The following is a 22943-nucleotide window of genomic DNA, read 5'->3' on the forward strand; positions in this document are numbered from 1 at the left end:
TATACCTAGTTGTTTTCTGCAGTGGATCATTGCATCAATGCATCGCACATCCCGATGCCTAATTATCTCCTGCAGTGAATCATCCATGTCTTGGACATCCCTATACATAGTTGTCTCCTGCAGGGGATCATTGCATCAATGCCTCGGACATCCTGATACCTAATTGTCTCCTGCAGTGAATCATTGCATCCATGTCTTGGACATGCCTATTCCTAGTTGTCTCATGCAGTGGAGATCACCAGAACATCACCGTGTCGCTGGCTTTGCAATACTGATACAGAATTGTTTGCCTTGTAAGCTTGCTGTAGTCCATGAGACCTATGAGTGTGACAGCTATTCTTTATTTTGTTTGTTTCTCTTTTTTAGGTGATAATGGCCACACACAGGACACTTGAATGATGATTCCATCCCTTCTGCTTCTCAGGCGACGCTTATTGAAGCCCTTTGTGCCAAGGTGGCATCATCGAGCAGAACGTTATGGTTTCCAAGTGATACCTGTTTGGCTGCTTCTTACCACAGTTGGCGGGTCTTCGTCTATGTCTTAGGCAGGTACACAGAGCCGATATAGTGCGTCTATTTCACAATGTTTCAGTCTAGTTCTCCATCATGGGTGTCTGCAGGACTTACTGTACTACACTGGGGGCAAGCTGAGTTCTCCTAGTCAATAACGAAAATTGTAAAGGTGCTAAAGCAAATTATATGTATTTTAAAAAAAGAATAATTCTCACCAAATCTGCTTTTCTTATAATTCGTTCTAGGGCTCCTGCACACAGTCTCAATTTACTTGTACCAGTCCCATATTATGTTGAAGGAGTTGATCACTTTCATATTAAACATTATGGGCCAAATGTAATAGGGTGACTCTCACATTTTTAAACTCGCCCCAATGTAATAAAGTCACAGAACACGTCGCATGTTTTTCAGACTCAAAAAACTCTCAAGATTTAAACTCTCATCCAGGTGTTTCCTGTATTGAAAATACAACTCGATCAATGTATTAGTGTCAGAGGTTACTGTTAAACTCTCACATTGTCTAACTCTCACCCTATTACATTTGGTCCTATGTTGCTGATGCAGTGTGAGTATTGTGCCAGTTTGTGTGTTGTATTTTGCGTGATTCTGGCACGTACGCTTTCCCGCACCTGGAGAGGCAGGATGGGTGTGGGAACTTTGCAGCAGGCCCAATGTGTTTGTACATACATACAGCTGTATGCAATCGTTTGGGAGCCCAATGTCCTATTGCATGCTTCTCCGAATGTGAGAGAGAAAATTTTACGTAACTTGTTAGGGTGCAAACTTAATACATATTTGTATACTGTTTAATATATACTATTTGTTATATCAGACATTAACATATCTATATAATAAATGGTAAAACGTATCTGTCTGTCTTTTATGCACGGCCAGCGTTTTGGACCTAGCTCCATGAAATTTGGCATGGTGGTGTCGTTTGACTAGGATTAGGTTTTTGTCTAAGTTTCAACTTTATCAGGGCCACACACTGTCACACAATCCCTAATAATGAAGACACTCTTACATTATACAGTTTCCGAGGCTGGCTTTAGTAGAAATTGTCGGTCTTCCAAGAACTTGTGTGAAAGCTACAAAATTATTCTCTTAACCTCACAGTCTGAGCAAGTGTCACATTTTATGACTCATGCAAGTTCATATTAATATGGATACCTCGTTAAAACCTCTATGCAATCCTGCCTATACCTTCTAAAATCCTGCCTATACCTTCTAAAATTGACGCTATTTAGCGTAATGCGGCGCATAGTAAATAAATGCTTTCAGACTTTGAATGTGGTTCCAAAGCACAAAAAAGTTATTCAATCTAAACAGATGGTTACACACTGTGATCTAAAGACAAATAGCGCAAATAAATCATACAGACTCAAGGTGCAGTTGTTATATACACACGCGCTCTGGGCCCAGATACCGGCATCAGCATTAGAAACCTCCGTCAACAGCACACCAACTCCCATCCGTGTAAAATGTCACATCTACATTTTCTAAAGGTGTATCCCGTATGTCAGGTCTTGCAGTAAGGTTTGATTCAGATATTCCATACAATCATGTGCATCAATATACCTGCAGAACTCACCTGTTGCCAGCGGCTCACCTCTCTCCACCCTTTGTGTATCATGTTGCACATATGGTAAATATGTAGCTGGATTTAACGTACTGCACCTTTTGATGGTGATGTTTGCAGGTGCTATTAAGGCTAGTTCCCATTTTGTGAACCTAGCTGAGGAGACATGTCTGGTTTGGGCAGAGTTTAGCAAAGCAGATACAGCATGGGGAGTATAGACAATCATACCATGGCCTAGTACCACATCCTCACTCTTACTGACCAATACAGCAGTTGCTGCTACACTTCTTAAACAAGTTGGGAGTAATCTTGCCACAGTGTCCAATTGTGCACTGTAGTATGCTACGGGCCTACTGGCATCACCATGTTTTTGTGTGAGGACACCTGCTGCACAACCATTGGCTTCTGTACAATACAAATCAAAAGGTTTTTCATAATCAGGTATTCCCAATGCCTCTGTGTGTATGACACGATCGGGCTTTGAGGAAGAGACTAAGGGCCTGATTCAGAGCCGGACGCTATTTGCGCTCACTCGTCCAAAAAAAGGGGGTGGCTATTTAAATTAACCATTCACTCTTTGCGGTCTGTTCACGCCTCTATGTCTGAACGAGTGAACGAAACATGCAAATGTAATTTTGAAAAAAACGCCCCTGGCCGCTCGCATCATACGTCATGTCCGCTATTTATTAGATTAATCAAGTACATCGGACGGCGTATGAACTGTTCGCTATTCTTGTGGTTGGTTTTTCCTACCACAATCATGCGAGCAGTTCTAACTATAAAACAACCAAGTGACGTGGGCAATGACGCTGCTTTGTTAATTATGCACACCCTTAAAATGCCCGTTTTGACCTTTTGGCACGCCTGCGTTCGGATCTCCACTCCCCATTTTCAAGCACCTTCCCCTATTACCACCCACAAACGCCTCATTCTGTCACTCAAAATAGCAGGCATTTGCTATTTAGCGAGCACACGATTTTCGGCCGCACTGACTGGTTTGCGCATGCGTATTAAAATCCGTATGCATGCGCAGTTGTGCGAACATCTGTCAGAACAAACGAGCGGCCGCTTACGAGTGGCTCTGAATCAGGCCCTAAGTCCTGTAATGGCAAGGCCAAAATAGAAAAACCTGGGATCCACAGTCTGCAGTATCCACACATTCCCAAGAAGGTACGAATTTGCTGTTGGTTCTGCGGCAGTGTCATGTTCTGTATGGCCTGGATTCTGTAATTTGTGAGATGTCGTAACCCCTGAGTTAGGCAGTGTCCCAAATATTTAACCCTGGACTGGCATGGCTGTAGTTTGTCCTTAGCAACCTTGTGTCCTGTTTGCGAGAGGTGAAGCAACAAAAGTTTAATATCATTTAAATATGACATAAACGAATCAGAACATAACAATAAATCGTCCACATATTGTATTAGAACAGATCAATTGGCAGGTTGAAAAGATTGTAAACAGTCGTGTAAGGCCTGGGAGAAGATACTGGGTCTGTCTATGAAACCCTGGGGAAATCGTGTCCATGTGTATTGTACACCCCTGTATGTAAATGTGAATAGGTACTGACAGTCAGGATGAAGAGGTACAGAGAAGAAAGCAGAACAGAGGTCAATGACAGTGTAGTGGGTTGCTTTGGGTGGGATCTGCATAAGAATGACAGCTGGATTTGGCACAACGGGAAATTGGCTCTCTACCACCTTATTAACCCCTCTAAGGTCTTGTACCAGCCTATAACCCCTCCCACCACTCTTCTTTACAGGAAAGATGGGACTGTTGGCTACACTAGCTGTACAAACTAAAAGTCCCTGCTGTAACAATCGCTCAATTATGGGATAAACCCCTAATTCTACCTCCTGTTATAATGGGTACTGGGGAATTTTAGGAGCTTGCCTACCACTTTTTAGATTTACACTTATGGGACTTACGTTTGCCATTAATCCAGTGTCCTGCCCATCCTTGGTCCACAGTGAATCTGGAATTTGGGATAACATTTGATCTACCTGAGATGAATTTTTACTTAAACCAGTAGCATGATACATTGGGCTTCATTCAGAGGTGGCCGTACGGTCTACGACCGCATGGCCGCCTTGATGTTTGTCCAGTGCACATGCGCACGAGGGAGCCGGCTCCTTTGTGTGCATGCGTGAGACCCGCTACGACCGACAGCGCCGGTCGTAGCAGGTCTCTTTCCAAAGGGGGCGAGCTGTCGATGTTGATTGACAGCTCACCCCGTTTGGAAGGTGGGCCGGGGGGGTGGCAGCCCAAACAGAGGCATTCCCATGGGAATGCCTGCCATTTGGGGGAGGCCCCACTGACATCACTAGTGATGTCAGTGGAGAGCTTCCGGCTCTGACAGAGCCAGAAGCTCTCTGGGGCTTACGACAAATGAGACCCTACCCTAGGGTCTCGTCGTAAGCCCCGATGGTCGCGATGGTCTATGACCATTGCGACTATCACCCTAGCAGTCGTTAGAGCTGTGGGTGTAAACCCACAGCCTAACGACCGAAACAGAGACGGGCGGTCAGGATGCAAGCGGCCGCCCAGTTTCTGAGCGATTGCTTGCATCCTCCGACCGCCTCTGAATGAGGGCCACTATCCTTTGGTGAGTGTCCAACATATCCCTCACCTCATGCGCAACTCTCTCTGGGATATCTAGAAATATACCATCAGGGGTACAATATATGACACATCCTATCTTACATAACAAATCCCTTCCCAGTAGGGTAGTAGGAGCCGCTGCTGCCAGGAGGAAAGAATGCCTGGCATGCAGTGGCCCGATAGTGACCTCTGTGGATTTTGTTTAAGGATAATGTTGCACTTTACCTGTTACACCCATTGTTGGTACTGTCTCACTGGTTACCTGTAAGTTAGCAGGATTTTATCACTGACCTGGTCGCCCCTATGTCTACAAGAAAAGGATATTTAGTACCAGCTACCTCAACCATCATCACCGGTTCTTCCCTAGTACTTCCCGTTAACCTGACTATTTGTAGACTACAGGTATGACCTGATCCCTAGCGTTGACTCTCACTCTCCAATACAGCATTTACAGCCACAATTGGAGATGGAGCTGGTGACTGTTGTGGGTTTCCTGTACTCTGTGTATATCCCGTGTGGGGATATCCAGGTACTCCCTGGTTAGGGGGCCCTACCTTCTTCACCCTACAGTTCCTACTTACATGTCCCACTTGGTTGCAGTTAAAGCACCTTTGTAAGTGGGGTGGGTGAAAGGATTGCTGTGGGGGTTGAGCGGAAGGGAAAGATGGTGGGTGTGGATAAGGATATTGAGGGAAATATGGTGGCTGTGGATAGTATGGGTGTTGTGGCTGTGTGTGATAAGTGGGGTAGGGTTGTGTTTGAGGTGGTGAAGTATTGGTGAGGACGTGTAGCTGTGGAGGTGTATGTGTGTCTGTTGGCTTTGATGTTATAGTCATTCCTTCTAGAGCTTGAATACTAACAGCCATTAGCTTCTCGCCCTGGGTCTCTCTCTTTTTAAGGATGTTCTTATCATAACAAACAAACAAAAATGGCAGCTGCTCAATCAATCTAGCAGTACTAATCAGGTGCATGAAAGGGAGGGGTCATACTAAGTAGCAAAAGGAGGGGGATTTAACCCCCTATTGTACCTCAGCACACTGAATAATACCTGCAACAATATATGAAGACTATATGGTCATAGAAATTCAGAGATATTAGTTGCATGCATTTGCAAATACATGGGAGGCTGCTGGGCCACATCACGGCTTCTCTGTTACCAGCAGTCCCTAACACTAAGGGGTTCACGTCCGGGGCGCAGTGCACCCCAAAAAACGTCCAGCCCAGGACCCCCCCAGGGCATCACACGAAAATGGAAAAAGAGTGACAGTGCAGTGTAAAGTATAGCTGTGTGTGAGTAATCATTAAGTGTGGAATGAGAGGTTAAAATATATGTGGAAAAATACGTGAATAATAAACAAACATAAAAGGTGATGTGAAAAGCAACTATGTGTATTAAGTGGTGATGCCCTGAGGAGGCCCAGCCAGACCAGTCCCGGGGGCCCTACGCCCAAACGCTCACCCCAAATGTAAAATATACATTTTTTGGGGTGCACTGCGCCCCGGACGTGAACCCCTTAGTGTTAGGGACTGCTGGTAACAGAGAAGCCATGACGTGGCCCAGCAGCCTCCCATGTATTTGCAAATGCATGCAACTAATATCTCTGAATTTCTATGACCATATAGTCTTCATATATTGTTGCAGGTATTATTCAGTGTGCTGAGATGTTCTTATCATGTTCAATATTGGATTCTATGAGGGTGTCTACAGTGACTCCCCTCCAGCCAGGTTGTGAGGTCTGAACTCAGGTCTTTAGGTTCTGTTTTAGACCATCTATAAGTACAGTGACGATCATTCCCCTGTGATGACTGCTATCTTTAATATCCTCTAACTCAGTGTACTGGGTGATAGCCTGCAGATATCGGTTACAATAATCTTCTGGAGATTCACTCTCTTTTTGTTTTATGGTGAAAATTTTGCTCCAGTTAACTACTACTGGAAAATATACACCCAATTGAGTTATAATGCGGAAAGTTTACCTTGGTTACTTTCGTCTGTTAAGGGAACATCTCCATCCAATACACAATCCGTGATAAACTTTGTCACGTCGGTATTGCGTGGAAGACATGCCCTTAACACCAATCGCCAATCTTTATTGGTTGGCTCGTGAGCACTACCCAAATTCTTTAAAAATCTGTGACATTTGGCTAATTCCTTTTTAGGGTCAGGGAAATCATTCATTATGGAATTTAGCTCCGCTCTTGTCCAAGTACAATGCATTGCTACCTCCCTTGTGGGCACTACACCGTTCGCATCCGCATTCCCATTCGGAACAGTTATTGTCCGGAAGGGATGCAGACTGGCTGCACTGCTACTTTTGACCTTGTTACCTGGCTGGGGATTTAGTCTATTACTGCTACGTATAGGGTTAACAACTTCATGTACAGGTGCAGGGGATGTTAACACTTCCTGTACTGTAACTGATGAAGATGGCGGCACCACTTGTGCTTGTCGTGGTGGAGCATCTAACCTGTATACAGCATGGGAAATGGCAGACATAACAATAGGCTCATCATCCGCATCATAAACATTTCTTTATAATTACTGAAGAGAGGGTAATAATTACTTGTTACATTTTTATGTTTTTTTTCAACAACTGTACCTACACCCCCATCCACATAGGGCGGTGGTGGTGCATGTAATCCACTGGCGCGCACGTATCACAGTTTACCGCTGTGTGTGTACTCTCTGGTAATGTGCTCACGACGCTAGTTTGCTTTGCGTGCACACCTTTAAGCCACGCATCCCCCTCACGCTGCCATAATATTAAACCCTTGTTAGATTTTATCTTTTTCAATCGAGAGTGCACCAAACAGATGCTATCTCGGACATTGGCCCTGATTCAGAGCCGGACGCTCTGACCAGAGCGCTCGCTCTGAATCAGGGCCCACCTCCATAAATATGGAGCGTCCTCCTGGACGCTCGTATAGCTGTGGGTCACCACCCACAGCATATACGAGCGTGCAGGATGATGGTTGCGATGGTCTTGACCATCGCGACCATCGCCACTGTAAGTTGAAGCCTGCGGTTGAGTTTCTCAACCGCAAGGCCAGGAGTGATTTTGGCTCTATCAGAGCCAAAATCACTCCCACTGACATTACTAGTGATGTCAGTGGGGCTGGCTTCTGACGGTAGGCGTTCCCTTGGGAACGCCTCGGTCTGGCAGGCACGCCCCCGGCACACCCACCAAAGGGGGCGTGCTGTCAATCAACATCGACAGCACGCCCCCTTTGATCAGACACTACGAGCGAAGGAAAGTCCTTCGCTCGTCGCATCTCGAGCATGCGCACGACGGAGCTCCCTCCGTCATGCGCATGCGCAGTGCAGACCATCGACCCACTTGCGAGCGGACAGCCACTCGCGAGTGGGTCTGAATCAGGGCCTTTGTTCAATTCCTCCTTATCAAAGCTGCCAATTCTGGGAAACGGTATAACACTCTTCATCGTCATTTTAAACCATACATCACAGTACCTAATTGCATAAGCACCATACTTAGTATGCATAATATGGCGTGCCGACCCAAGTGGCGCTTCCAACAGCAGCACGTCATCTAACATCTCTACCGTTTGCTTGGCCCCCATTCTGGGAGAACCCGAAGATTTTCAATGGAGATTTAAACTGGTGAAAGACAATCAAGATACTTTCACTTACCTGCGGACGATATTAACAGGATGCGCCCACACACCTATGGAAGAATAACCAGGCTGCTTCCACGCACCTAATCCCTTTTTGACAACCTTTCAACTGCAAGCATGTAGGCATTCCAATAACACCTTTCCTTTTCAGTGATTTCGTCCACCCTCTACCCAGTTCACAATCACAATTTAACCAAAACTGTGCGGTTCAATTACAATGCTCAAATAACCCTAACTGATCACTGAATACTGTAATCACACTGAGAGCCGAAACTACAACAAAGACAACAGATACACCTGCTTGTGTTAGAACGGTATCTACTACCGAGCTACTAGGTCGACCCTTGCGCCTAGTCCTTAAGGGTCCTACGATACCCTTAACTAGGGAACTGTTGTCCATACCAACAAATACTCACTGTTACACACCCTTTTCCTGCGCAGAAAAATACACGTTTTCCCAGACTATGGCAACACTGATCAATGTATTTACAACAATGCTATCTATCAATATCACCGTGCACTCTCAACGGCTTTGTTTAAAACACGTGGCAGCAATACAAGAAATACATATACGCTATTGTGCGACTAGTCGCATACACAATAATGCGTTTACTACACAACACGTATTATGACTTTTACGCTATAGTGCGACTTGGTCGCATACACAATAATGCGACTTCCCCTTTTTCACACAAAACTATCGATGAAGAAAAACAAACTTTCTCCTTCCTCGTCCCTAGATTCTCAATCAGCGCTCCTAAAGCCACAATAACAGGTAGCGGACTCTCAGCAACAAAAGTGGTAGCAGATTTCGAAGGCACAATGCGTTCTCCTGCTATGGCGCCTCCACCCTTTTGCTGAGAGATCGCTACCGAGTATTACCAAGCGACTGGTAGCGTGATTAATACTGCGAGCCCCCAACTATGGATACCTTATCAAAACCTCTATGCAATCCTGTCTATACCTTCTAAAATCCTGCCTATACCTTCTAAAATTGTTGCTATTTAGCGCAATGAGTCGCACAGTAAATAAATGCTTTCAGACTTTGAATGTGGTTCCAAAGCACAAAAAGTTATTATTCAATATAAAAACAGATGGTTACATGCTGTGATCTAAAGACAATTAGCGCAAATAAATCATACAGACCCAAGGTACAGTTGTTATATAGGCACTCGCTCTGGGCCCAGATACCAGCATCAGCATTAGAAAGCTCCGTCAACAGCACAGCAAGAAGACTCAAGACTGGGGTCAGAGAGCACACATATATACTCTTACAGGGATAGGCAATACAATAGGCAAGTTTGATATGATTCCATTGTTTCTTCTTAAAGGTGCTTCTGTTACAGGTTAGTTTGTAGGTCAATTCGAATGGACACAAACAGCTTCTAACAAACCTTTGTGTCCTTTTTCCCGCTGCATACTAATCTAAGATGCTAACATTGCAGAGTACATATTAATGTTTTAACTCTCTATAGTCCATAGTTTGCAGACTTATGTTACGATCTTCTCACCGATGATTCCGGAAATCTGTGGAAACACAGTGGATCAGTACAACACCAAACACGGTCTGTTTACCATGTACTAAACCATAGATATCAAATAACCTTTACTACACAACATTAATAATTACTGAATAAACCTTGAATATTACATTTTAATACTAGGGAACCTTTTATGTAAGTGTGCAGTGTGTAAGTATTGGGGAATTGGGAAAAGACGCTAGTTAGCGCTGTGCGACTGTGTTTTGTGGAGTACACCATGATACGTATTTTGCAGGGATAATCATTTTACATGTTTTAATGACTGTCTGTATTTGTATGGTGAGGACCTTTAACTTCTTTCTATTGCATGGGAATCGCACGACGCTAAATAATAGCATCGCCGTATGTACTTATAATGGCGAGTTTCACTAAAATGGCACTGGGCGGCCAGTCGCAAAATGGCATCTCTGGGCCATTCGCAAAATGGCGTCACCCCGATCTAATTTTACACCGATCCTGTCTCAGCCAATTATCCGGCTTCGACATTAAATCCAGAGTCAGTCCTTTTTAAAGTGAACATACAAATTAGTCAGCCCTGTAAGGATGTAACTAGAATCTTGTGAGCCACATAGCAAGATCTTAAAAGCCCCCACACAGAGCCCATTCAGGTGCCACACAATAGTACTCATTATACACATTATACCACACAGTAGTACTCATTATACACATTATACCACACAGTAGTACTCATTATACACATTATACCACACAGTAGTACTCATTATACACATTATACCACACAGTAGTACTCATTATACACATTATACCACACAGTAGTACTCATTATACACATTATACCACACAGTAGTACTCATTATACACATTATACCACACAGTAGTACTCATTATACACATTATACCACACAGTAGTACTCATTATATACATTATACCACACAGTAGTACTCATTATATACATTATACCACACAGTAGTACACATTATACCACACAGTAGTACTCATTATACACATTATACCACACAGTAGTACTCATTATACACATTATACCACACAGTAGTACTCATTATACACATTATACCACACAGTAGTACTCATTATACACATTATACCACACAGTAGTACTCATTATACACATTATACCACACAGTAGTACTCATTATATACATTATACCACACAGTAGTACTCATTATATACATTATACCACACAGTAGTACTCATTATATACATTATACCACACAGTAGTACTCATTATACACATTATACCACACAGTTGTACTCATTATACACATTATACCACACAGTAGTACTCATTATACACATTATACCACACAGTAGTACTCATTATACACATTATACCACACAGTAGTTCTCATTATACACATTATACCACACAGTAGTACTCATTATATACATTATACCACACAGTAGTACACATTATACCACACAGTAGTACTCATTATACACATTATACCACACAGTAGTACTCATTATACACATTATACCACACAGTAGTACTCATTATACACATTATACCACACAGTAGTACTCATTATACACATTATACCACACAGTAGTACTCATTATACACATTATACCACACAGTAGTACTCATTATACACATTATACCACACAGTAGTACTCATTATACACATTATACCACACAGTAGTACTCATTATACACATTATACCACACAGTAGTACTCATTATACACATTATACCACACAGTAGTACTCATTATACACATTATACCACACAGTAGTACTCATTATATACATTATACCACACAGTAGTACTCATTATATACATTATACCACACAGTAGTACTCATTATATACATTATACCACACAGTAGTACTCATTATACACATTATACCACACAGTAGTACTCATTATACACATTATACCACACAGTAGTACTCATTATACACATTATACCACACAGTAGTACTCATTATACACATTATACCACACAGTAGTACTCATTATACACATTATACCACACAGTAGTTCTCATTATACACATTATACCACACAGTAGTACTCATTATATACATTATACCACACAGTAGTACTCATTATATACATTATACCACACAGTAGTACTCATTATATACATTATACCACACAGTAGTACACATTATACCACACAGTAGTACTCATTATACACATTATACCACACAGTAGTACTCATTATACACATTATACCACACAGTAGTACTCATTATACACATTATACCACACAGTAGTACTCATTATACACATTATACCACACAGTAGTACTCATTATACACATTATACCACACAGTAGTACTCATTATACACATTATACCACACAGTAGTACTCATTATACACATTATACCACACAGTAGTACTCATTATACACATTATACCACACAGTAGTACTCATTATACACATTATACCACACAGTAGTACTCATTATACACATTATACCACACAGTAGTACTCATTATACACATTATACCACACAGTAGTACTCATTATACACATTATACCACACAGTAGTACTCATTATACACATTATACCACACAGTAGTACTCATTATATACATTATACCACACAGTAGTACTCATTATATACATTATACCACACAGTAGTACTCATTATATACATTATACCACACAGTAGTACTCATTATACACATTATACCACACAGTAGTACTCATTATACACATTATACCACACAGTAGTACTCATTATACACATTATACCACACAGTAGTACTCATTATACACATTATACCACACAGTAGTACTCATTATACACATTATACCACACAGTAGTTCTCATTATACACATTATACCACACAGTAGTACTCATTATATACATTATACCACACAGTAGTACTCATTATATACATTATACCACACAGTAGTACTCATTATATACATTATACCACACAGTAGTACACATTATACCACACAGTAGTACTCATTATACACATTATACCACACAGTAGTACTCATTATACACATTATACCACACAGTAGTACTCATTATATACATTATACCACACAGTAGTAGTGCCCCTTATACATTATGCCACACAGTAATACCTATTACAGATTATGCCACATAGTAGTAGTGCCCCATATAACACATTATTCCACACAATAGTAGTGCCCCTTACACATTGTGCCACCCCAGCAAGTCAGCTCCCCGTGTCCCTCCAGCAGCCTGTCACCTCCCCATGTGTGCCATCAGCAGCCAGCGGGGGTAGATTTGGTGCTATAAATAGCTGGTGCACTGGCAGACAGCAGTAGACATGGACAGACAGCACTGGTGCAATTTGAATCTGGCGCCACTTGCGAGCCAATCGCAGCTCGCGGACCAGCAGCCAATCAGGAACCATTAATCAGGAGCTTTTAATCTCATGACCGGCTGCGCTGTCTCTCCATGTCTATCTGCCAGTTCGCCAGCTGGCTGACCAGCACCAAATCAACACTGCTGCCACATGGCACCCCCCTCGGTGGCCCTGACTGGATCAAACCACTTTGTGTGTGTGACTGGGTGCGGGAGGGAGCGGCGGGCCACAGAGGCAGCTCGGGCACCGTAGCAGCCACACATCTTGCACCCACGGTAGTTACACCACGATTTGCATGCATGTTAGCAAACAGCGGGGTCCTTTTCAGGATCAGTGGAATGGGGTTATAGGTGAGGACAATGTAACCATATAAAGGCTGCAGGTGGACTTCAGGGTCCAGTCTTCAACCCGGGCAACGCTGGGTATCATAGCTAGTTACAAATAAAATAGTGTATGCAGTATGTGCAAAGGCTTGGCCAATGCTTTAGCTGATATTTTAATATATTTTTTAAGGCCTCAACACTTTAATGAATTATTAGGAGTAAAACTAAGTCATCTCCTGATTGAAATAAGCCCCCTGACCGAGGTAACCTCTCGCACTATTATTTCTAACTCCCATCAGCCACGGTCTTCTATAAGCAGCCGACAGACATAGAAAAGGAAGACAAGTGAAAGTTACAAAAAGAGAGAGTTGAGCTATAATTACTGTATATATCGTAATACTTCTCACTAGGTCTTTCCACTATTAGAAACATCATTAGGAAATTATAGTTAATGGGATATACAGCGTGTACAGGACGGCGCCATTCGGAAAAGGATCATTAGCAGCTGGAAAATCCCACATTTCTTCTCATTGTCTTCCCATGTACCTGATGTAATGGGCCTAGTGCATGGAAGTGGTGCTGATACACAAGTCTACGGTTCCATCTGTATGATTCTGAGATACCTCCAGAGATCTGCACATGATGCAGCAAACTAAATGTTGTAAGGGGGTGCACAGTTGAGTAGAATCAGTGCCGTAGCTAGCACTCCCTGTGCCCGGTACAGTCCACACCCCCTCCGTATGACATCACATGGCCTGCACCTGGCGCTGGGAGCGGGTTATTACAGCAATGCCCGAAGCATCCTCAGGATGCTCCGTGGTGCTGTAAGTCAGCGTTGTGACCGTCTGGAGCATCCTAAGGTCTGGCACCCCACTAGCCAGATGCAGGAGCTGTGGGTGAGCGACGGTACCACCCACAGAGAGATGCGCTCTTTGCGGCAGCACGGCTCGCACACCCATAGTTACGGCCCTGAATAGAGAAGACGTTTTTTAATAGTTTGAAGACTTTTTCTAAAAACAAATTATTGATAAAACACAGCCCACGAAAAACTACAATACAAATAGTTTTATCACTTCTTTTGAAATCTTTTAATCTGTCACCTAGAATACAATATCTGTTTTCCGCCTCAATCCAATTTTATTTGCAACTTGACTGTGTGCTGCAGATAAACAAATGAAGTCTATGTAATTGGGACTCGTGCAGTTGATATTTGAGGAAGAGCAAAACCAGACGTTTCAGAGATTCTAAGTGTCTCGCAGTGGCGTAAGTTCATACAAGATGCCCGGAGGCAAGTTATAATTTGTTGCCCCCCCCATCACAGTGTGCAATTGACATTGTGAAATTTGCATGCAGACAGGCTATAGATAGACGAAGGCAGCAGCTGATGGTCTGACATGGAGCTCTCTACTAGTGTATGGTGGCTTCTTAGGTGCTGGGAATGGATGCCATGTATTAGGTGGCCATGACGTTACACTCTGGGTGCACAGTTACAGCCCTAAGTGGGGAGAACATGTTGTGGACAATGGAGAAGGTGCCCCCTTCAGAGCTGGAGCCCGGCGGCAGGCGCCTCCGTTGTCTCCCATAGTTCTGCCCCTGGTGTCTCGGCAGATGTGCGCGCGTGTTTGCTTGCGTCTCTGTGATTGTCTTTTTGTGGATTTGTTACGGTTTTGGTTTGGATTAATGATCGGACTGGCAACTTGTATACAGTATTTATTCTACACTGAAAACTGTATTCGCTTAGGTCGCTGATAGTAACCTTTTCGCAGTTCAGCCCTTGAAAAGTGTCGCTGCTCCTCGCCACATATCACAGTGACAAGCAATGTCTTGTTGCAGATATTTATACAAAAACACCTCTTGCTTGGACAACATTAAGAGCCCCTACGGGTACAAGCTGCTAAAAGATAGGCTTTATAGAGCTTGGGAAATTACTGCAAATTACTAAAGAGGACATCGGTACTGAGTACAAACTGGTTAAAGTAGGAAATAGCTGCAATATCTGTTCCTTTAATCTGATGTGAAAAGATCTAATTTTTACCTTTTACCACATGTTTTAAAGCAAGTATATCGTTTCAGAATAGTCCCCATACAATGTTTCTCCCATATTAGTAACATGAAGGGATTTTACTTTCTTGGTCACTGACCGTGTCCTGCTGAAATAATTTCATTGCTAGTAATTTTCTCTTTATGTAATATTTTATATACCAGCACACGGCAATTACAGGCGTACAGGACAAAATTATACATTTGCTGCAAAATTGACTAAAATGGCCATTTTTGTGTGCGAAATGTGATCCTAAATTACATCTCTCTCTCTCTCTCTCTCTCTCTCTCTCTCTCTCTCACTCTCTCACTCTATCTGTCCCTCTCTCTCTCTGTCCCTCTCTCTCTCTCTCTGTCCCTCTCTCTCTGTCCCTCTCTCTCTCTCTCTCTCTCTCTGTTCCTCTCTCTCTGTCCCTCTCTCTCTCTCTCTCTCTCTCTCTCTCTGTCCCTCTCTCTCTGTCCCTCTCTCTCTCTCTCTCTCTCTGTTCCTCTCTCTCTGTCCCTCTCTCTCTCTCTCTGTCCCTCTCTCTCTCTCTCTGCCCCCCCTCTTTCTCTGCCCCCCCTCTCTCTCTCTCTGTCCCTCTCTCTCTTTCTCTCTCTCTCTCTCTTTCTCTATCATTATATAATTATTATTATTATTATTATTATTATTATTATTATTATTATTATTATTAACAGTAACTTATATAGAGCCATCATAATCTGTTGTACTTTACATATTATTTTTTAAAGCCTCATTATGTGACCATGGCGTCATATAAGGAATATAAAAGTCATAGTGTAACTTGGTATATTATAAGTACAATACAGTGTATATGGACAAATCTAAAGAATGACACACAGCAATACAATGACTGACTAGAGGACGGAGGAATAGAGGAATGTTATGTTTAAGTGTCGTCAGCGTAAATACAACATATTTTGTTTTCGTCATTGGTGCATTTGTGGAAAGCGTAATAGTCAGTTACTGTAGAAAGTGTAATAGTCAGTTACTGTAGAAAGTGTAATAGTCAGTTACTGTAGAAAGTGTAATAGTCAGTTACTGTAGAAAACGTAATAGTCAGTTACTGTAGAAAGCGTAATAGTCAGTTACTGTAGAAAGCATAATAGTCAGTTACTGTAGAAAGCTCAATAGTCAGTTACTGTGGAAAGCGTAATAGTCAGTTACTGTAGAAAGTGTAATAGTCAGTTACTGTAGAAAGTGTAATAGTCAGTTACTGTAGAAAGCGTAATAGTCAGTTACTGTAGAAAGTGTAATAGTCAGTTACTGTAGAAAACGTAATAGTCAGTTACTGTAGAAAGCGTAATAGTCAGTTACTGTAGAAAGCATAATAGTCAGTTACTGTAGAAAGCTCAATAGTCAGTTACTGTAGAAAGCATAATAGTCAGTTACTGTAGAAAGCTCAATAGTCAGTTACTGTAGAAAGCATAATAGTCAGTTACTGTAGAAAGTGTAATAGTCAGTTACTGTAGAAAGCGTAATAGTCAGTTACTGTAGAAAGTGTAATAGTCAGTTTCTGTAGAAAACGTAATAGTCAGTTACTGTAGAAAGCGTAATAGTCAGTTACTGTAGAAAACGTAATAGTCAGTTACTGTAGAAAGTGTAATAGTCAGTTACTGTAGAAAACGTAATAGTCAGTTACTGTAGAAAGCGTAATAGTCAGTTACTGTAGAAAGCATAATAGTCAGTTACTGTAGAAAGCTCAATAGTCAGTTACTGTAGAAAGCATAATAGTCAGTTACTGTAGAAAGCTCAATAGTCAGTTACTGTAGAAAGCATAATAGTCAGTTACTGTAGAAAGTGTAATAGTCAGTTACTGTAGAAAGCGTAATAGTCAGTTACTGTAGAAAGTGTAATAGTCAGTTTCTGTAGAAAGCGTAATAGTCAGTTTCTGAAGAAAGCATAATAGTCAGTTACTGTAGAAAACGTAATAGTCAGTTTCTGTAGAAAGCGTAATAGTCAGTTTCTGTAAAAAGCATAATAGTCAGTTACTGTAGAAAGCTCAATAGTCAGTTACTGTAGAAAGCGTAATAGTCAGTTACTGTAGAAAGCGTAATAGTCAGTTACTGTGGAAAGCGTAATAGTCAGTTACTGTAGAAAGCATAATAGTTACGTAGAAAGCTCAATAGTCAGTTACTGTAGAAAGTGTAATAGTCAGTTACTGTCGAAAGCGTACTAGTCAGTTACTGTAGAAAGCGTAATAGTCAGTTACTGTGGAAAGCGTAACAGTCAGTTACTGTGGAAAGTGTAATAGTCAGTTACTGTGGAAAGTGTAATAGTCAGTTACTCTGGAAAGTGTAATAGTCAGTTACTGTGGAAAGCGTAATAGTCAGTTACTGTAGAAAGTAGTGTAATAGTCAGTTACTGTAGAAAGCATAATAGTCAGTTACTGTAGAAAACGTAATAGTCAGTTACTGTAGAAAGCATAATAGTCAGTTACTGTAGAAAGCATAATAGTCAGTTACTGTAGAAATCTCAATAGTCAGTTACTGTAGAAAGCATAATAGTCAGTTACTGTAGAAAGCTCAATAGTCAGTTACTGTAGAAAGCATAATAGTCAGTTACTGTAGAAAGTGTAATAGTCAGTTACTGTAGAAAGCGTAATAGTCAGTTTCTGTAGAAAGCATAATAGTCAGTTTCTGTAGAAAGCATAATAGTCAGTTACTGTAGAAAACGTAATAGTCAGTTACTGTAGAAAGCTCAATAGTCAGTTACTGCAGAAAGCGTAATAGTCAGTTACTGTAGAAAGCGTAATAGTCAGTTACTGTGGAAAGCGTAATAGTCAGTTACTGTGGAAAGCGTAATAGTCAGTTACTGTAGAAAGCATAATAGTTACGTAGAAAGCTCAATAGTCAGTTACTGTAGAAAGTGTAATAGTCAGTTACTGTCGAAAGCGTACTAGTCAGTTACTGTAGAAAGCGTAATAGTCAGTTACTGTGGAAAGCGTAACAGTCAGTTACTGTGGAAAGTGTAATAGTCAGTTACTGTGGAAAGTGTAATAGTCAGTTACTGTGGAAAGTGTAATAGTCAGTTACTGTGGAAAGCGTAATAGTCAGTTACTGTAGAAAGTAGTGTAATAGTCAGTTACTGTAGAAAGCGTAATAGTCAGTTACTGTAGAAAGTAGTGTAACAGTCAATTACTGTAGAAAGTGTAACAGTCAGTTACTGTGGAAAGTGTAATAGTCAGTTACTGTGGAAAGCGTAACAGTCAGTTACTGTGGAAAGCGTAATAGTCAGTTACTGTAGAAAGCGTAACAGTCAGTTACTGTAGAAAGCGTAACAGTCAGTTACTGTGGAAAGCGTAATAGTCAGTTACTGTGGAATGCGTAACAGTCAGTTACTGTGGAAAGCGTAATAGTCAGTTACTGTAGAAAGCGTAATAGTCAGTTACTGTAGAAAGTAGCGTAATAGTCAGCTACTGTAGAAAGCGTAGCAGTCAGTTACTGTAGAAAGTAGCGTAATAGTCAGTTACTGTAGAAAGTGTAATAGTCAGTTACTGTAGAAAGTAGTGTAACAGTCAATTACTGTAGAAAGTGTAACAGTCAGTTACTGTAGAAAGTGTAACAGTCAGTTACTGTGGAAAGCCTAATAGTCAGTTACTGTAGAAAGCATAATAGTCAGTTACTGTAGAAAGCGTAATAGTCAGTTACTGTAGAAAGCGTAATAGTTACTGTAGAAAGCGTAATAGTCAGTTACTGTAGAAAGTAGTGTAATGGTCAGTTACTGTAGAAAGAGTAATAGTCAGTTACTGTAGAAAGTGTAATAGTCAGTTACTGTGGAAAGTGTAATAGTCAGTTACTGTGGAAAGCGTAATAGTCAGTTACTGTAGAAAGTAGTGTAATAGTCAGTTACTGTAGAAAGCGTAATAGTCAGTTACTGTAGAAAGCATAATAGTCAGTTAATGTAGAAAGCGTAATAGTCAGTTACTGTAGAAAGTAGTGTAACAGTCAATTACTGTAGAAAGTGTAACAGTCAGTTACTGTGGAAAGCGTAACAGTCAGTTACTGTGGAAAGTGTAATAGTCAGTTACTGTGGAAAGCGTAACAGTCAGTTACTGTAGAAAGCATAACAGTCTGTTACTGTGGAAAGCGTAATAGTCAGTTACTGTGGAAAGCGTAATAGTCAGTTACTGTAGAAAGCGTAATAGTCAGTTACTGTAGAAAGTAGCGTAATAGTCAGTTACTGTAGAAAGCATAGCAGTCAGTTACTGTAGAAAGTGTAATAGTCAGTTACTGTAGAAATCGTAACAGTCAGTTACTGTAGAAAGTGTAATAGTCAGTTACTGTGGAAAGTGTAATAGTCAGTTACTGTGGAAAGCGTAACAGTCAGTTACTGTAGAAAGCATAACAGTCTGTTACTGTGGAAAGCGTAATAGTCAGTTACTGTGGAAAGCATAATAGTCAGTTACTGTAGAAAGCGTAATAGTCAGTTACTGTAGAAAGCTCAATAGTCAGTTACTGTGGAAAGCGTAATAGTCAGTTACTGTAGAAAGTGTAATAGTCAGTTACTGTAGAAAGTGTAATAGTCAGTTACTGTAGAAAGCGTAATAGTCAGTTACTGTAGAAAGTGTAATAGTCAGTTACTGTAGAAAACGTAATAGTCAGTTACTGTAGAAAGCGTAATAGTCAGTTACTGTAGAAAGCGTAATAGTCAGTTACTGTAGAAAGCTCAATAGTCAGTTACTGTAGAAAGCATAATAGTCAGTTACTGTAGAAAGCTCAATAGTCAGTTACTGTAGAAAGCATAATAGTCAGTTACTGTAGAAAGTGTAATAGTCAGTTACTGTAGAAAGCGTAATAGTCAGTTACTGTAGAAAGTGTAATAGTCAGTTTCTGTAGAAAGCGTAATAGTCAGTTTCTGTAGAAAGCATAATAGTCAGTTACTGTAGAAAACATAATAGTCAGTTTCTGTAGAAAGCGTAATAGTCAGTTTCTGTAAAAAGCATAATAGTCAGTTACTGTAGAAAGCTCAATAGTCAGTTACTGTAGAAAGCGTAATAGTCAGTTACTGTCGAAAGCGTACTAGTCAGTTACTGTAGAAAGCGTAATAGTCAGTTACTGTGGAAAGCGTAACAGTCAGTTACTGTGGAAAGTGTAATAGTCAGTTACTGTGGAAAGTGTAATAGTCAGTTACTCTGGAAAGTGTAATAGTCAGTTACTGTGGAAAGCGTAATAGTCAGTTACTGTAGAAAGTAGTGTAATAGTCAGTTACTGTAGAAAGCATAATAGTCAGTTACTGTAGAAAACGTAATAGTCAGTTACTGTAGAAAGCATAATAGTCAGTTACTGTAGAAAGCATAATAGTCAGTTACTGTAGAAAGCTCAATAGTCAGTTACTGTAGAAAGCATAATAGTCAGTTACTGTAGAAAGCTCAATAGTCAGTTACTGTAGAAAGCATAATAGTCAGTTACTGTAGAAAGTGTAATAGTCAGTTACTGTAGAAAGCGTAATAGTCAGTTTCTGTAGAAAGCGTAATAGTCAGTTTCTGTAGAAAGCATAATAGTCAGTTACTGTAGAAAACGTAATAGTCAGTTACTGTAGAAAGCTCAATAGTCAGTTACTGCAGAAAGCGTAATAGTCAGTTACTGTAGAAAGCGTAATAGTCAGTTACTGTGGAAAGCATAATAGTCAGTTACTGTAGAAAGCATAATAGTTACGTAGAAAGCTCAATAGTCAGTTACTGTAGAAAGTGTAATAGTCAGTTACTGTCGAAAGCGTACTAGTCAGTTACTGTAGAAAGCGTAATAGTCAGTTACTGTGGAAAGCGTAACAGTCAGTTACTGTGGAAAGTGTAATAGTCAGTTACTGTGGAAAGTGTAATAGTCAGTTACTGTGGAAAGTGTAATAGTCAGTTACTGTGGAAAGCGTAATAGTCAGTTACTGTAGAAAGTAGTGTAATAGTCAGTTACTGTAGAAAGCGTAATAGTCAGTTACTGTAGAAAGCGTAATAGTCAGTTACTGTAGAAAGTAGTGTAACAGTCAATTACTGTAGAAAGTGTAACAGTCAGTTACTGTGGAAAGTGTAATAGTCAGTTACTGTGGAAAGCGTAACAGTCAGTTACTGTGGAAAGAGTAATAGTCAGTTACTGTAGAAAGCGTAACAGTCAGTTACTGTAGAAAGCGTAACAGTCAGTTACTGTGGAAAGCGTAATAGTCAGTTACTGTGGAATGCGTAACAGTCAGTTACTGTGGAAAGCGTAATAGTCAGTTACTGTAGAAAGCGTAATAGTCAGTTACTGTAGAAAGTAGCGTAATAGTCAGCTACTGTAGAAAGCGTAGCAGTCAGTTACTGTAGAAAGTAGCGTAATAGTCAGTTACTGTAGAAAGTGTAATAGTCAGTTACTGTAGAAAGTAGTGTAACAGTCAATTACTGTAGAAAGTGTAACAGTCAGTTACTGTGGAAAGCCTAATAGTCAGTTACTGTAGAAAGCATAATAGTCAGTTACTGTAGAAAGCGTAATAGTCAGTTACTGTAGAAAGCGTAATAGTTACTGTAGAAAGCGTAATAGTCAGTTACTGTAGAAAGTAGTGTAATGGTCAGTTACTGTAGAAAGAGTAATAGTCAGTTACTGTAGAAAGTGTAATAGTCAGTTACTGTGGAAAGTGTAATAGTCAGTTACTGTGGAAAGCGTAATAGTCAGTTACTGTAGAAAGTAGTGTAATAGTCAGTTACTGTAGAAAGCGTAATAGTCAGTTACTGTAGAAAGCATAATAGTCAGTTAATGTAGAAAGCGTAATAGTCAGTTACTGTAGAAAGTAGTGTAACAGTCAATTACTGTAGAAAGTGTAACAGTCAGTTACTGTGGAAAGCGTAACAGTCAGTTACTGTGGAAAGTGTAATAGTCAGTTACTGTGGAAAGCGTAACAGTCAGTTACTGTAGAAAGCATAACAGTCTGTTACTGTGGAAAGCGTAATAGTCAGTTACTGTGGAAAGCGTAATAGTCAGTTACTGTAGAAAGCGTAATAGTCAGTTACTGTAGAAAGTAGCGTAATAGTCAGTTACTGTAGAAAGCATAGCAGTCAGTTACTGTAGAAAGTGTAATAGTCAGTTACTGTAGAAATCGTAACAGTCAGTTACTGTAGAAAGTGTAATAGTCAGTTACTGTGGAAAGTGTAATAGTCAGTTACTGTGGAAAGCGTAACAGTCAGTTACTGTAGAAAGCATAACAGTCTGTTACTGTGGAAAGCGTAATAGTCAGTTACTGTGGAAAGCGTAATAGTCAGTTACTGTAGAAAGCGTAATAGTCAGTTACTGTAGAAAGTAGCGTAATAGTCAGTTACTGTAGAAAGCATAGCAGTCAGTTACTGTAGAAAGTGTAATAGTCAGTTACTGTAGAAAGAGTAATAGTCAGTTACTGTAGAAAGTGTAATAGTCAGTTACTGTGGAAAGTGTAATAGTCAGTTACTGTGGAAAGCGTAATAGTCAGTTA

General features: G+C 40.7%; 1 protein-coding gene across 1 annotated transcript in view; it reads left to right on the forward strand.

The window, feature by feature from the left end:
- KCNK2 (potassium two pore domain channel subfamily K member 2) overlaps positions 1-22943 on the forward strand; it is a 215269-nt gene that overhangs the window by 73556 nt on the left and 118770 nt on the right. The window lies entirely within an intron of this gene.

Source organism: Taudactylus pleione, unplaced genomic scaffold, assembly GCF_031769625.1.
Source record: "Taudactylus pleione unplaced genomic scaffold, aTauple2 ptg001352l, whole genome shotgun sequence".
NCBI classification, from domain to species: Eukaryota; Metazoa; Chordata; class Amphibia; order Anura; family Myobatrachidae; genus Taudactylus; species Taudactylus pleione.